General features: G+C 42.2%; 1 long non-coding RNA gene across 1 annotated transcript; it reads right to left on the reverse strand.

Annotated features, from left to right (window-relative positions):
- Positions 1-885: 885 nt before the first annotated feature.
- On the reverse strand, positions 886-13,422 carry LOC108401450 (uncharacterized). The gene is made up of 3 exons (XR_012126294.1): positions 9,341-13,422; positions 8,237-8,292; positions 886-1,016 (listed from the first exon to the last, which is right to left on the reverse strand). It is a non-coding gene; the product is annotated as an uncharacterized lncRNA (long non-coding RNA).
- Positions 13,423-14,103: the final 681 nt, after the last annotated feature.

A 14,103-nucleotide genomic window follows, 5' to 3' on the forward strand; every position in this document is an offset into this window, starting at 1 on the left:
AAAGCAGTATGGAGGTTCCTCAAAAACTAAAAATAAAAATACCATACAATCCAGTAATTCCACTTCTGAGAGGTTACCCAAAGAAAACAAAACACTAATTCAAAAAGGTATATGCACCCCTATATTTATTGCTGAATTATTTACAATTGCCACGATACGGAAGCAACCAAGTGCCCTTCAGTAGATGAATGAATAAAGAAGAAGTGGTACATGTACAGAATGGAATACTGTTCAGCCATAAAAAAGAAATATTGTCATTTCTGACAGCTTGGGTAGAGCTAGAGGGTATTATGCTGAGTGAAATAAGCCAGGTGGAGAAAGACAAGTACCACATGATGTCACTCATTTGTGGAATCTAAAACAAAACAGACTCATTGGAAGGAAAACGGTGGTCACCAGCGGAAGAACGGTTGGGGTGGAGGAAATAGGTGAAGGGGATCTAGAGGTACAAACTTTCAGGTATAAAATAAGTCATGAGGATATTTACATACTTAAATAAATAGGTAATTTACAAGAAAGGCAGACTGAGTCAATTTCAGATGACATAATGGATGTTAGATTAGGCTTTTTTGAATTTTAAATAAAGGGAGTTTCAAGAGAAACCACATTAACTTTTGTGTTTCAAACTTTCTTTTAGAACAGCCAGTTATTCATCTTTAGCTGGCTTCTGAAATTGAACAAATTGACTTACAAACAGTTTTAATAAAGTATCTCTAATCCTGACGGGTTTGTATCTCCATCCACAATGTCTTCATGGTGTCCAAGAGCTAAGGAGTAACTTGGTGTTATGCCCTTTCAGGACCAGCTGGAACGGCTGTTGTCAATGTAATGGGATCAGCGGAGGGCCAAGAGGCTGCTCCTGAACTGCATGTGGAAGGCGCATGGGCAGGCCGACTGCGGATGACTGGCCTCCACTTTATCTGCCGCTGGGTGTCGCGCTGCGAGAGGCAGGCTCGTCTCCAGAAAGGGGGCTCTCTGGGGCTTGTCAGCACCCCTTCACGTTCTCGGTCATTAGTCTGCACAATGATGAAACATAGGTATTTAGTACTTACACACACCAGGCATTAGTACTCTACACCTGCTATTTCGACCTCACAAGAACCCTATGAGATACTGATTCCATCAGGATTCATTACAGAAAACAGGAACCACTCTTAAGTATTTTAAGCAAGGAGGGATTTAATACAGAGAATTGGATGTTCACAAAATTGTTAGGCTGGAAGAGGAGGTTCTAAGCGGGGCCTCCAGAAGTAACTCCCAGCGAAACAGAATTGGCTCACCAGGACGGGAGGTCCCTGAAGCTAGTAAAGTCACGAACACATCCCAGGACAGGAATCCGGTCTTAAGGTGCCGACAACACTGCCCCAGCCGTTGATCCCTGGGAAGCTGGAGAAAGGACTGGACCCGGCTGCAGACGAAACCTCACACCTCCAGGGTTTTGCATGCCAGCAGGAAACGTCCAGTGAGATGCAAGGATGTCATCCTTAAGTCTGCCTTTCAGTATCAAACAAATCCATCTAAATGACAGGACCGAAGTCACACCCAAAGCCCTAGCTGCAAAGGGAGATTTTTACCTTTCAACCTCTGGAAGAGAGGTAGGGCCCAAGAAGGGAGGTGGAACGTGAAGGTGACCCACCTTGTCCATTACGATATTGCCATCCTCATGCCTCTTTCTAACAGACAGGAAACTGAGGCACAGAGAATTGAGTAGATGGCCCAAGGTCGCCCCAGGCAGCCTGCTCTAGGGGCTGTGCTCCTGACCTCCAGTTTGGTTACAGTCCTTTGTACACATAGGCTGGAAGGAAAATCCCAGCAGCACTGGTCACAAAAGTTGGAACTGCGTTCAATGATAAAAAACCCAAAAGATGTCAGTCAGGAAAAAGCCAATGCCACAATGCTGTTTTGGACTCTTCTTGTCTTTATAATACTAAACAAATCCACTTAATCAGGTAAAGCCAGGAAGCTCCTGGATTTTACTTTCTCAGAATCTCTGACGATTGACTCAGGTACTACGAGATGCTGTTGAGATGGTGGTTCAGCCTGGAGGACTGGGGATATCCAGGGATCCAGTCCCAGCTGAGCCCCATTAGTCACTACATTCAAACTCAGATTTCAGAATTCGCTGCTCAAGTGTGAGAAGAAGCCGCTTCCAGGGATGATGAATCAGGTCCCACAGAACAAGAGAAGTATCTTTCATGCCCCAGCCCAGAGCGACTGTGGCAGAGAGCAGTGTTTTCCAAGTCCCTTTACTTTCCTCATGGGCCCCTTGCAGCGAGGCTGAGCCGCATGGCCCCTGGCGGGTGGAAGCTGGGAAGCAGTGATGCTCTTACCTGCAAGCCTGGCCATCCCTTCTGTGGTGACCAGGCTGTGTGTTGACAGTGGTGGCGTCCTAAGACGGGCCTGAGGTCCCCCTGGAGGGCCGCCAGCCACACTGGACTGGGACGTCAGCAAGCAAGACATTTATCAGCCGGAGCCACTGAGGTGTGGGCTGTTTGTACAGCAGTCAGGCTGACTGATACAGTCATCTGGACCTTTTGGTGTAGGTCCTAACCAAAGCAAAGCCGAGTCCAGGAGACCCAGTGTGAGGGCTGAGCAGGCCAGGCTGGAGAGCATGAAAAAGGGCTTTCTCTCTGGATGGCCTGTTTCCTGACATTACACCAATCTCGTCAACATCAGACTCTTTTCCAAAGATCCATTCAGGAGTTGCCATTTCCTTCCCTTCGCTTTGCTTTGCTTCTCACATCCGGGCAGCAAAGCTGGACATGGCGTTGGAGAGAAAAAGAGCTGAAGTGTAGGCAGAGGGAGGTGCTGCCCGGACTTGCTGTGCCCTTCGGCTCCTCTGATAGTTCCCCTCGTGAAAAAGCAGCCCCTTGCATATGCTGAAATTGGTCATTGGGATCGACCTCTTCTACAAGGGTGGGAGCCACATGGTAGGAAAAGAGGGGCCTGTGCTCACTCTTCTGGGGCTCCAGGGGGCCACTGGGACAGGACTGTATGGGCGAGAGTCCCCTTCTGTGAACCAAAAGCATGTGAACAGGCTAAGCCAGACTCCCCGCACTGAGAAAAACTGACGCTCTTTAAAAGCACCATGTATATTCAATAGCAAATATGTTCATAGATCGCTTGAAGCTGGTCATTAAACCAAATCCCCTGGGGACATTTTCTACCAGCACCTTGGAAATCAGTCCTTGCTGCTTCATGTAACTGGAAACAATGAAGCGAAGGGCCTGTTACACAGTCTGTGATTTGACACAGGGACTCCCAGTCTCAGGCCTTATCTCCAGGCCCTCGGTGGCCCCAGAGGTGATGACGGGAGTTGGGGCTTTGTTTTCCTTATATCAGAAGCCTTACAAAGTGGGACATTTAACTTAAGGCTGTATGAGCTAGTTAAAATGTCAATTTTCTGTTTTTTCACTGAGATTACATCAGCTTAGTACAATAATCGATTATCTCATGCTATTTGGCCACCCTGAATAACAGTCATTTAATGACTTTGATTGATATAAATGAGTTAGTCACCCAGTAAGACTTTCATGAATAACTTTTTAAGAAATGGGTTCCATGTAGGAAAAATAATTAGCAGTTTAAGAAACTAGCCCAAAATTGGAAACAACCCAAATGTCCATCAACTGATAAATGGGTAAATAAAATATGGTATAGCCATGTAGTGGAATGTTATTCAGCCATAAAAAAGAATGAAAGGATACTATGACAGGATGAATCTCAAAAGAACTTGCTTAGTGAAAGAATCCAGTCACAAAGGGCCACATGTTATGTGATTCCGTTTCTATGAAATGTCCATGAGACACAAATCTGTAGTGTCAGAAAGTAGATTGATTAATAGTTACCAAGGACTGAGAAGGAGGATAAATAGGGAGTGAATATGAATAGATATGAGATTTCTTTTTGGAGTAATGGAATTAGATTGTGGTGATCGCTGTGCAACTCTGTACACTAAAAACTGTTGAATTGTGCACTAAAACAGGTGAATGTTATGGAATGTAAATTATATCTCAGTAAAGCTGTGAAAACTTTTCAGAATCATTTATTGAACCCCATAATTTTCTATTTGACTTACCCAGAATTTGCCTGGATAAATGGAATTTTACAGCCTGGAAGCAGAGCTGCGTTCTGGAGACACCACAGTGAAGCAGGTAACTGCCTCGCCTCCAGAGGGGATGCCGGTTCCCCCGCCCTCTCCCCGCCTACACTGGGTCTCCTCCTGGGCCCTGTTCCCAACTCAAGGCAGGAGGCCAGTGGCCCGAGAGCTGTTGCTGCCGGGGCTCTGTCCCTGGACGGACCCAGGCTTCACCCACCTTCACGTCCGCGTAGAAAGCCCTGTGGCTCTTCAACCTCACCAAGGCCAGTCCTGCCCCGGCAGCCTGTCCTGTTCCCTCTGCAGCCAGCTTTACCTGGCACTAGATCTGTACAGATGATGCTTTTTCCTTTTCCCTTGGATGCCAAAGTCATCAACAGGCACAAGACTCTCCTAATTAGAAGTTGCAAGTCAATTGTGAAAGTATCAGAAAATGGGTAAAAGTGTAGAGAAGATAATACAACCACTACCTAGTAACAATTTTTGTTAGCATTTTAGCATGTTTCTTTCTAAGATTATATATATATATTTTTCTTTTTAACCCAGTTGAGGTCATACTGTAAATTCACTTCTGTAGATTATTTCAATCATGTAACTAGTCTCCTTGTCAGCAGAAACTGCTGGAAACCTACAGTCAGAGGCATAAAGCCTTGAAACATTCATATTCTGAACAAAACACTCTCCTAGCTTAATTTTATGTTTTTCTCTTCAGATTTCCTCTGTCCTACTTTTCATGTTCTCTTATTTCTATATTTAATTTTGTTTTATTATATGTTTCTATAAACAGCTCTAAAGACCTTCCAAAATAAATAATTTCCATCATAACCATTTCTTAGTGTACCATCGGAAGTGTTAAGTCTATTCACATTATAATATTGCAAAATTAAAATTCTATCTACACACATTGAATAAAACTCCCATTTCCCACTCCCTGTAGCCCCTGGTAATCACCGTTCTATTTTGTGTTTCTATGAATTTGACTAACTTAGAGGCCTGGCATAAGTAGACTATTGCAGCATTTATTTTTTGTGACTGACTGGTTGCACTTAGCATAATGTCCATAAGGTCCATCTATGTTGTAGCATATTGCAGGATTTACTTCCTCTTTAAATCTGAGTGACAGTCCATTGTAGGCATATACCACATTTTGTTTCTCCATTCATCCATTGATGGACATTTAGGCTGCCTCAACTTATGTGCTATTGTGAATAAAATGCTACAAACATGGATGTTCAAATACGTCTTGGAGACTCTGCTCTCAGTTCTTCTGGATGTATGACTGGATGGGGATTGTTGGGTCATATGGGGAGTCCTATTTTAAAATTTTGAGGAACCACCATACTGTTTTCCACTGTGGCTGCACCGTGATGTGGTCCCTCCAGCAGTGCACAAGGACTCCAGTCTCCCCACCTTCACACCAAACTTGTGTTCTGGGGTTTTGATAGTGGCCATCCTAATGGGTGTGAGGCAATACCTCATTGTGGTCTTGATTTCTCTACTGATTTGTGATGTTAAGCATCTTTTCATGTGCTTGATGGCCATTTGTACATCATTTTTAAAGAAATGACTATCCAAGTCTTTGCCCATTTTTGATCGGATTATTTGAGGGTTTTCCATTGAGCTGTAGGAATTCTTCATGTATTCTGGTCAATAACCCCTTACCAGATATCTGACTTGTAAATAATTTCTCCCATTCTACAGTTTGCCTTTTCGCTCTGGAGATGTGCCCCTTGATGGACAGACTTTTCAAGTTTGATATTCTCCCATTTGTTTTTGCTTTGGTTTCCTGTGCATTTCATGTCATATTTGGTCAAAGCCAATGTTATGAAGATTTTCCCCATATTCCCTTTTAGGAGTTTTATAGTTTAGGGTCTTATGTTTAGGTCTTTAATCCATTTTTAGTTAATTTTTATATATGGTATAAGGTAAGGATTTTACTTCAGTCTTGTGCATGTGGATGTCCAGTATTCCAGGACCATTTGTTGAAAAGACTGTCCTTTTCCCATTGAATGGTCTCTGCATCCTTGTCAAAGATCACTTATTTGATCATATATGGGAGAGTTTATTTTAATGCTATCCATTCTGTTCCACTGGTCTGTACATCTGTCTTTATGCCAGGACCATACTGTTCAGATCACTGTAGCTTTGTGATATGTTTTGAAATCAGGAAGTGCGGGAAGCCCACCTATGTTCTACTTTTTCAAGGCTGTTTTCGCCATTTGGAGTCCCTTGAGAATCCATATAAATTTCAGAATGAATTTTTTTCTATTTCTGCAAAAAAAAGTCATTGGGATTTTGATAGGGATTGCACTGCATCTAAAGATCACTTGGGTAGTAATAACATCTTAATAATAAGTCTTCTAATCCATGAACTCAGGATGCCTTTCCATTTATTTGTGCTGTCTTCAATTTCTTTAGCAGTATTTTATAGTTTTCAGTGTACAAGTCTTTCACTTCCTTGGTTAAGTCTACTCTGAAGTATTGTATTCTTTTTAATGCTATTGTAAATGAAAGTGTTTTCTTAATTCATTTTCAGGTTGTTCATTGCTAGTGTCTAGATGTGTAACTGATTTTTATATGTTGATTTTGTATCCTGAAACTACTGAATTTGTTCCTTAGTTTCAAGTTTTTTTATGGACTCTTTAGGGTTTTCTACATATAAGATCATGTCTTCTGCAAGCAGAGATAATTTTGTTCCTTTTTCTGATTTGGATGCAATAAACAATTTTTAAAATACATAATTTTTTTCCTGTTTCTTTGAGATATAATTGACATATAACATTGTACTCATTTTAAGTGTACCAAATGATTTGATGTATGTATATACTACAAAGTGATTAAACATTCATCACCTCATACACTTACAATTGTTTTTCCTTGTGATGAGAACTTCTAAAATGTAGTCTCTTGGCCACTGTCAGGCATTCACTCCAGGATTCTTCGCTATTGTCACCACACTGTACGTCCCATCCCCAGAGCTTATGAGTCTTGTAACTGGAAGTTCGTACCATTTGACCCCCTTTGCCCATTTTCCCCATGCCCAACCTCTGGCACCCACCAACCTGTTCTCTGTGTCTAGGACGGATTTTTTGAGATTCTACTTATAAGCGAGACAGTATTTACCTTTTTCTGTCTAACTCAGTCCACTGAGCATGATGCCCTCAAGGTCCACCCGTGTTGTTGCACATGGAAAGATATTCAGGGAGTGAGTAACTCCAAAGCCCCTAAGTGTGGACCATTGAATGTTGGATATCTTTTAAAAATGTACATTCCAGTGATAATGGGTTGAGAATAAAAGGAGAAAATTCATATGTATTAAAAACCTATTATATGCCACAAACTTTATGTCTTAGTTTCTGTGGCTACTCTGGCAAATTACTACAAACTGGGTAACTTAAAATAGAAATTTGTTCTCTTACATGAAGGTCAATGCCTGAAATCAAGATGGGCGCACTTGGCGGGGCCGTGTTCCTTGCCGGGTCTGCGGGAAGAACGCGTCCCGTGTCTCCCAGCTCCGGCAGCTGTAGGTCCTCAGGGTGGCCACGTCCCTCCGACCTCTCCTTCCAGTGACCTCCGCCCTCCTCTAAGGTCCCTCTGCTCCGTCTTCAAGGACACTTCAGGGCCTCCCAGGCCAAACCAGGAGGACTTGTCTCCAGATTTTTGACTTAGTTAAATATCCAGAGACCCTTTTTCCAAACAGGTCACATCCCCCACTCTGGGGATTAGGGCGTGCTATCATTTTGGAGGCACTTTTCAGCCCACTACAATTTGCTCCGCAAATCCAGCAATCTTGTGATGGGCGTCATTATGCCTTGCTCACAAGTGAAGAAATGGAAATTGAGGAACAGCAGGTACTAGGCCACAGTGTCCTGGCGCATTCCGGAGCTGAGGTTCACCCCAGAGGCCCTCGATAGACACTGGGGTCTGCCCTGGGGCTGCCCGGTCAGTGGCACCGTCCTGCCTGTGCGAGTCAGCCTCACACTGCAGCGATCACAGGTGGCTGTGCCCCACTGCTCGGGGCCCAAGAGGAGGGGAAGTTCGCTTTGCTAAAGGAGCATTCAGTCCAGTGTAAGAAAAAATGGAGTCCCGCAGTTAAATTCTGTCAGTTTGCAATCAATTCCAAGTAGTTATCAATCTTACCTCCATTTAGATATTCAGGTAATGTTCCCAAAGCGCCTTTTCCATTTTCTTATCCCCTGAGAAAAAGACAGCTTTCTTTAGCTCAGTTCGTTTATTCTCTTCCCATCTGCTGAGTATCTACTGTGATTTAAGGTGTGGCCTCCCTTGAAATCCTTCTTCCCCTACTTTGGACATTTTTACTTTAGAGGAAATATTCGAACTCATAGTCAAAACATTCGAACTCACACAGAGGTGTGAAGACATGCCCGCATCCTCAGCACCTGGGTGATTTTACAACTTAATTTGTTGAATATTAACTTTCTGTTTTACTCTTTTCCTTTCCTTAAATTTAGGAGTTTTAAATAGTGTTAAGATTTTACACAACTACAAAAGGTTAATTCTTAAAAATGTTTTAAATAAACTTCTTGTAAGAATTCAGATTTAGGAGTTGCCTGAAACAGGGCCAAGAGTGCACATTCCCTCAGGGTCACCAGAGCAACTGTAAATAAGGAATTTCATGCTGCTTTTCAAAGAAAGCTCTTCCCTCTACCAAGGAAAAATTTTCGAACAGATACAACGAAGTCTCAGGAGTGATGCATTTCTTAAAGTCAAAGAAGTTGATAGTTTGGAATCACAGCCCCTTTTAGGGAATGGATAGATTTCCTGATAATCATGTGTGTTTAAGGAAATACTATATTTAGTGAACTCACACAAATAACATTCGTTATCACTAATGGGGGAAATTTAGTGGAAATGCAAATATTATAATGACATTAATTTGGCCACATTGGAGAGATTCTGCAGAAAAGACTCCTGTTTAGATGCTTTAAAATGTAAATACTGCCCATCAGGACACGCGGCCTCATTTCACATAATGGGTTGTCTGTAAACAAGTAGGGGAAATTTGAACCAATTCTATGGGGGAATAATTAAAAATAATTAGATAAAAAGCCTCACATATTTTATAAAATCACTTCAAGAAAAGAGAGATGGATTTTGCATTTTTGGACAATGGGGAGCACGCAGCACAGGCCTGGGGTCTGAAGCCCCCAGTGACCGCAAGCCTCCTTCGTTGTGGCACCCGCCAATTCACTTTTAAAGAACAAGAAAGGAAAAAGCACTTACAAAAGTCCGTCTCCAGGGAAGAGACGGCTTGCATCTGAGGACCGGGCCCTCGGCAACCACTGGCGAGCCTGCCAGTTAGCAGAAGGTGTCCAGTGTGCACTGCAAATCCAGGAAGATGCTGCGGTGGGCAGGGTGGGGGCCGAGGGAGGAGACAGCCTTACGGTGAAGCGAGAAGTAGGCAGAAGGACGAATAATGGCCGAGCTCAGTGCGACTTCAAGCACTGGTTTGTAGCTCACATCCCATGAAGGCTGTAGCTGAGAGCGCGGCTGGGCTCTGTGGCTTCCCATTCTGCCGCCAGGTTACTGCAGCGGCCGCTGTTCAGAGCATGCAAGCCGAGGGTCGGAGCCGTACCACACAAAGACATCATTATTTTCTGCCAGGACACAGCGTACTTATCTGCTCATGTTCCACGGGCCAGGCAAGTCCAGGGTCAGTGGGGTGAGGAAAGAGGTAGCATCAAAAGGAAAGATGGTAAGGGTAGAGGGGAATGAGACGTTGTGAGCAAATGAAAGAGTCCGTCACACCTAAGATGCAGAAGACAGCAAAATAACATGAATAAATATACATATGTATACTTTTTAAAGAAAATATTATGATTATGAAGCACTATGCAATTCAAACAGAAAGTTCTTCCAGTCAGTGGTGAACCCAAGTTTGATAGGATCTTAAATATATGCAACTTTTGTGACCCTCTTTAGGAAAAATATGATAAGATACTATTACAAAATTAGGTGCCTGGAAACTTAAGCTAAGTTATGTTCAAGATGAATTTGATTTTGCATTTAGTTTATACCCTGTAAAAAAAAAATCTAATCCTCATCAATAAAATTGCAGCAAAAAGTAAATATATTTCCCACTTCAAAACTTGAATTAGCACAGATCTTTAAAAATAAAATGCTGTAATTTTTAACAGGCAAGTAGTTATTTATACATCTGGACCCAAGAACAAAATGAGACAATCTTCTGTCTTCCTGAGGCCACTCAGGTCACAGACAAAGGGAGATGGGATTCCCTGGAACTCCTTGTCTGAAGGTACCCATTTATTCACATTTTTATATGTTCAAAGAATCCAAATTGGCTGCTGTTGTTAAATATATTATGACCACCTCATGGTGCTGTTGTAATGAGTGTGTGTAATTTTGAAAAAAATATTTGATGATGGTTGACATGTAGATGCAAGATTTTTACTAAGAATTTAACACATTTTTTCGCAGAGAAGTGCTCAGAGAAGGATGCAAGGCTGGTGCAGGGTGCCCGCCCTGCTGGCCTCAGCCACTGCTCCCGGGCGTCTGAACCACAGTCCGGCCATGGACACACTTGTTTGCTTTGAGCCACTAGGTCTGTGGCAGTTTGTCACGTGGCAGGAAGATCTTACACACCCAGTGAGGCGGGAAGTGAGTCTCCTGCTGACATGCAGATGGTGGGTGTCCTACTTCCTCGTGCCTGCGGCGCAGGGGAACTGAACTCCCAGAGCCTCAGCACCCAGGTCTCACCTTGAACCCTCACCCCAGTTTCTGGGGTCTCCCAGGTACTTACACAGCTGGCTGCGGCGGCCCACAGGGCACTGTTCCCACCCCAAACATCTCTAGTTTCCTCTTCTGGCTTCCTCAGGTTGTGTTTGTGAAGTGATGTTTCAGGCCACTCTTAGTCTGATGATTCTGCATGAGGGAAAGCGGGAAAACACCTTGGTGGGACGCTGTAGTCACACTGTCCACTGGGATCAAGCTGTCGGCAGCGAGTCAGAGAAGATTTTGGAAGTACATTCATTTTATCCTGGGACAGTGTTTGACGATTTTGTTTGTTCATATTGCTGAAGCAGACAGCATAGTAGAATATTAAGTTCTGTGGTCCCTGAAGTGTGGACCTATTGGAGCTGTTGAACTGCATCCTGATTAACCCATTTAACCTCCTGGTAAAGAGCGAGTGTCAGCATTTCTCTTCTCAGCTGGACGTGCTGCTGTGCAAACAAGTTTCTATCTAGCTCCGAAGGGAATGCCCAGGAAGAAACCGTAAGAGGAACCTTTAATTCAAAACAAATGCAAAAGTGAGTCATTTGGGAAGTTTAAAAAAGATACAGAAAATATGCAAAGGCAGGGAATGAATGGGGTGCTTCCAAAAGTTGGTTCAAACTAGTTTGATGGAAATAGTTACTGACTGGAGGTGAGAGAGCCACAGATAAGCCATTGTGGATGGTTTTCTTTGCACATAAAATAGGCTAGAAAATGGATTCTAGCAGCGAGAGGGTGTGATAAATAAGTGGACTGACTCCGCTGAGGAGGAACAGAAGTCCTGGAAGAAAACCCTGAAGGAATAAAGCCATTTGCCAAATGATGGGCCAGAGCGATGGGCCTTGCATTAATTGATATTATAAAGTTATGATGTAACTTTAATATACTTTCAGACATACTCTTTTTCAACATCAAAGGATTTAATAATGTTGAGAAGAGCATTTAGCATTCTCACAAATCTTAACTTCTGGATTTCAGCAAACAAACAGAATGTGATACTAATGGAGCATTACTATACCCCAAATATTGACTGTTTATAATATATAGTCATTAAAAGGAAGCACCAGTTTACTGACATGATTTAAATATGAGAGATTAGCTGAAGGGAAGGTTTCTTCCCTCCACTATAATCCAAGTAGAAACCACAAGGATATATTCTATATCTCCCCATGAGACACAGCCAAGGGTGACAGAGATCACTGGGCCTGGAGCTGGGACGCCTTCATCCTGTCCCCATTCCTCGGCTTCTGGCCTGACAGCCCGGGGACGCTTCCCAGAGCCTGCTCCCCTCCGGAAAAACAAAAATAATGTCACCTGTTTTGTCTGACTCACAAAGTGAGGTGACAGGATATGCCACAATATGGGTACGCTTTGTAAATCTTAAAGGGTTCTATATATTAGGATCTTTACAGTAGTTTTACATATAAATATATATGTATATATTTAAAGTATATAAATCATTGAAATACCAATTGAGCAAAAATATATGTTGTAATAAGTAATGGTAGAATTTTGACAAAACTTTATCTAATGACACTTTCATGATCTAGTTCTTGGTATCCACCTAGGCTGTGTTTACAGTGATGTCCATCACACATGAATATTTGGAAAATAAATGTTGCCTTTTTTTGCCTAGAGCTACCTTTGTTTCTGAGTTATCATATATTGCTGACAGTAAAAATTATGTCTCTATGAAGGTGCCAGAACAAATGTTAAATTCACTGATTTATTGACCAGCACTTATCATGCGCATAAGCACCAAACAAGGTGCTGTTCAGTAAACTCAGAAAAGTGAGTCTGATGCTTTTTTCCTCCTCTAAACCAACTAGCTCTTGGTCTGAATCAATCAAATCAACCAGGAGGTTTTTGGCTTCCTGTAGACAGAGCTTAAATGTCACTTTCTATCTCAAGCTGCTATTTTGAGAGTTGGTGATGTGTAGGTGAAAAACTCTTTACTATTTAGAAACAGAGTACTATACAGTAAGGCTTATTAGACAGCTATTTTCTCTTTTTCAGTTTTTATTTCATTTAACTTTTTATCATGTAAAGTGTCTGAGCATATGGGATACAGTACAAGGAATCCCCACACACCTATCCAGCTCTGACAGTTAACAATTCACGGTCAATCTTGCTTCACCTGTACCCCGGTTCAACACTCCCCTGTCCCACGTTATACTGGAGAAAACATCTGATGTCATAAAATTTAATCCTTAACTATTTCAATATGGTTATTGCTAAAAGATAAGGATATTGAAAAAATAGCCACAATAGCATTATCACCCCAAACACAATTAACAGTAATTCTTTAATACTATCAAATATTCAGTGTGTGTTCAAATTGCCAACTGTTTTAAAATATTACATTTTTTTGCAGTTTGTTTCTGTCAGTATTGAAATAAGGCCATACAGGGTGATTGGTTGATACATCTCTTAATCCCATTTTAATCTTCAACTCTTTTTTTATCCCCTTGCAATTTATCCATTGAAGAAACTGGGTCATTCATCCTGCAGTCTGTTCCAGAGCCCCCATCTCTTACAGAGTGCCTCCTGTGGTGTGGTTTAATGTTTTTCAGTAGAACAAAAAGGCATCCTACAGTATGGGAGAATATATTTGTAAATGACATATCCAACAAGGGGTTAACATCCAAAGTATATAAAGAACTCACATGCCTCAACATCCAAAAAACAAATAACCCTATTAAAAAATGGGTGGAGGATATGAACAGAAACTGCTCCGAAGAAGAAATTCAGATGGCCAACAGGCACATGAAAAGATGCTCCACCTCACTAATTATCAGGGAAATGCAAATCAAAACCACAATGAGGTATCACCTCACATCAGTTAGGGTGGCGAGCACAGAAAAGACTAGGAACAACAAATGCTGGAGAGGATGTGGAGAAAGGGGAACCCTCCTGCACTGCTGGTGGGAATGTAAACTAGTTCAACCATTGTGGAAAGCAATATGGAGGTTCCTCAAAAAACTAGAAACAGAAATAGCATTTGACCCAGGAATTCCACTCCTAGGAATTTACCCTCAGGAAACAAGTTCTCAGATTCAAAAAGACATATGCACCCCTATGTTTATCATAGCACTATTCACAATAGCCAAGTAATGGAAGCAACCTAAGTGTCCTTCAGTAGATGAATGGATAAAAATGTGGTACATACACACAATGGAATATTATTCAGCCATAAGAAGAAAACAAATCCTACCATTTGCAACAACATGGATGGAGCTAGAGGATATTATGCT

This window comes from Manis javanica, chromosome 16, assembly GCF_040802235.1.
Source record: "Manis javanica isolate MJ-LG chromosome 16, MJ_LKY, whole genome shotgun sequence".
NCBI classification, from domain to species: Eukaryota; Metazoa; Chordata; class Mammalia; order Pholidota; family Manidae; genus Manis; species Manis javanica.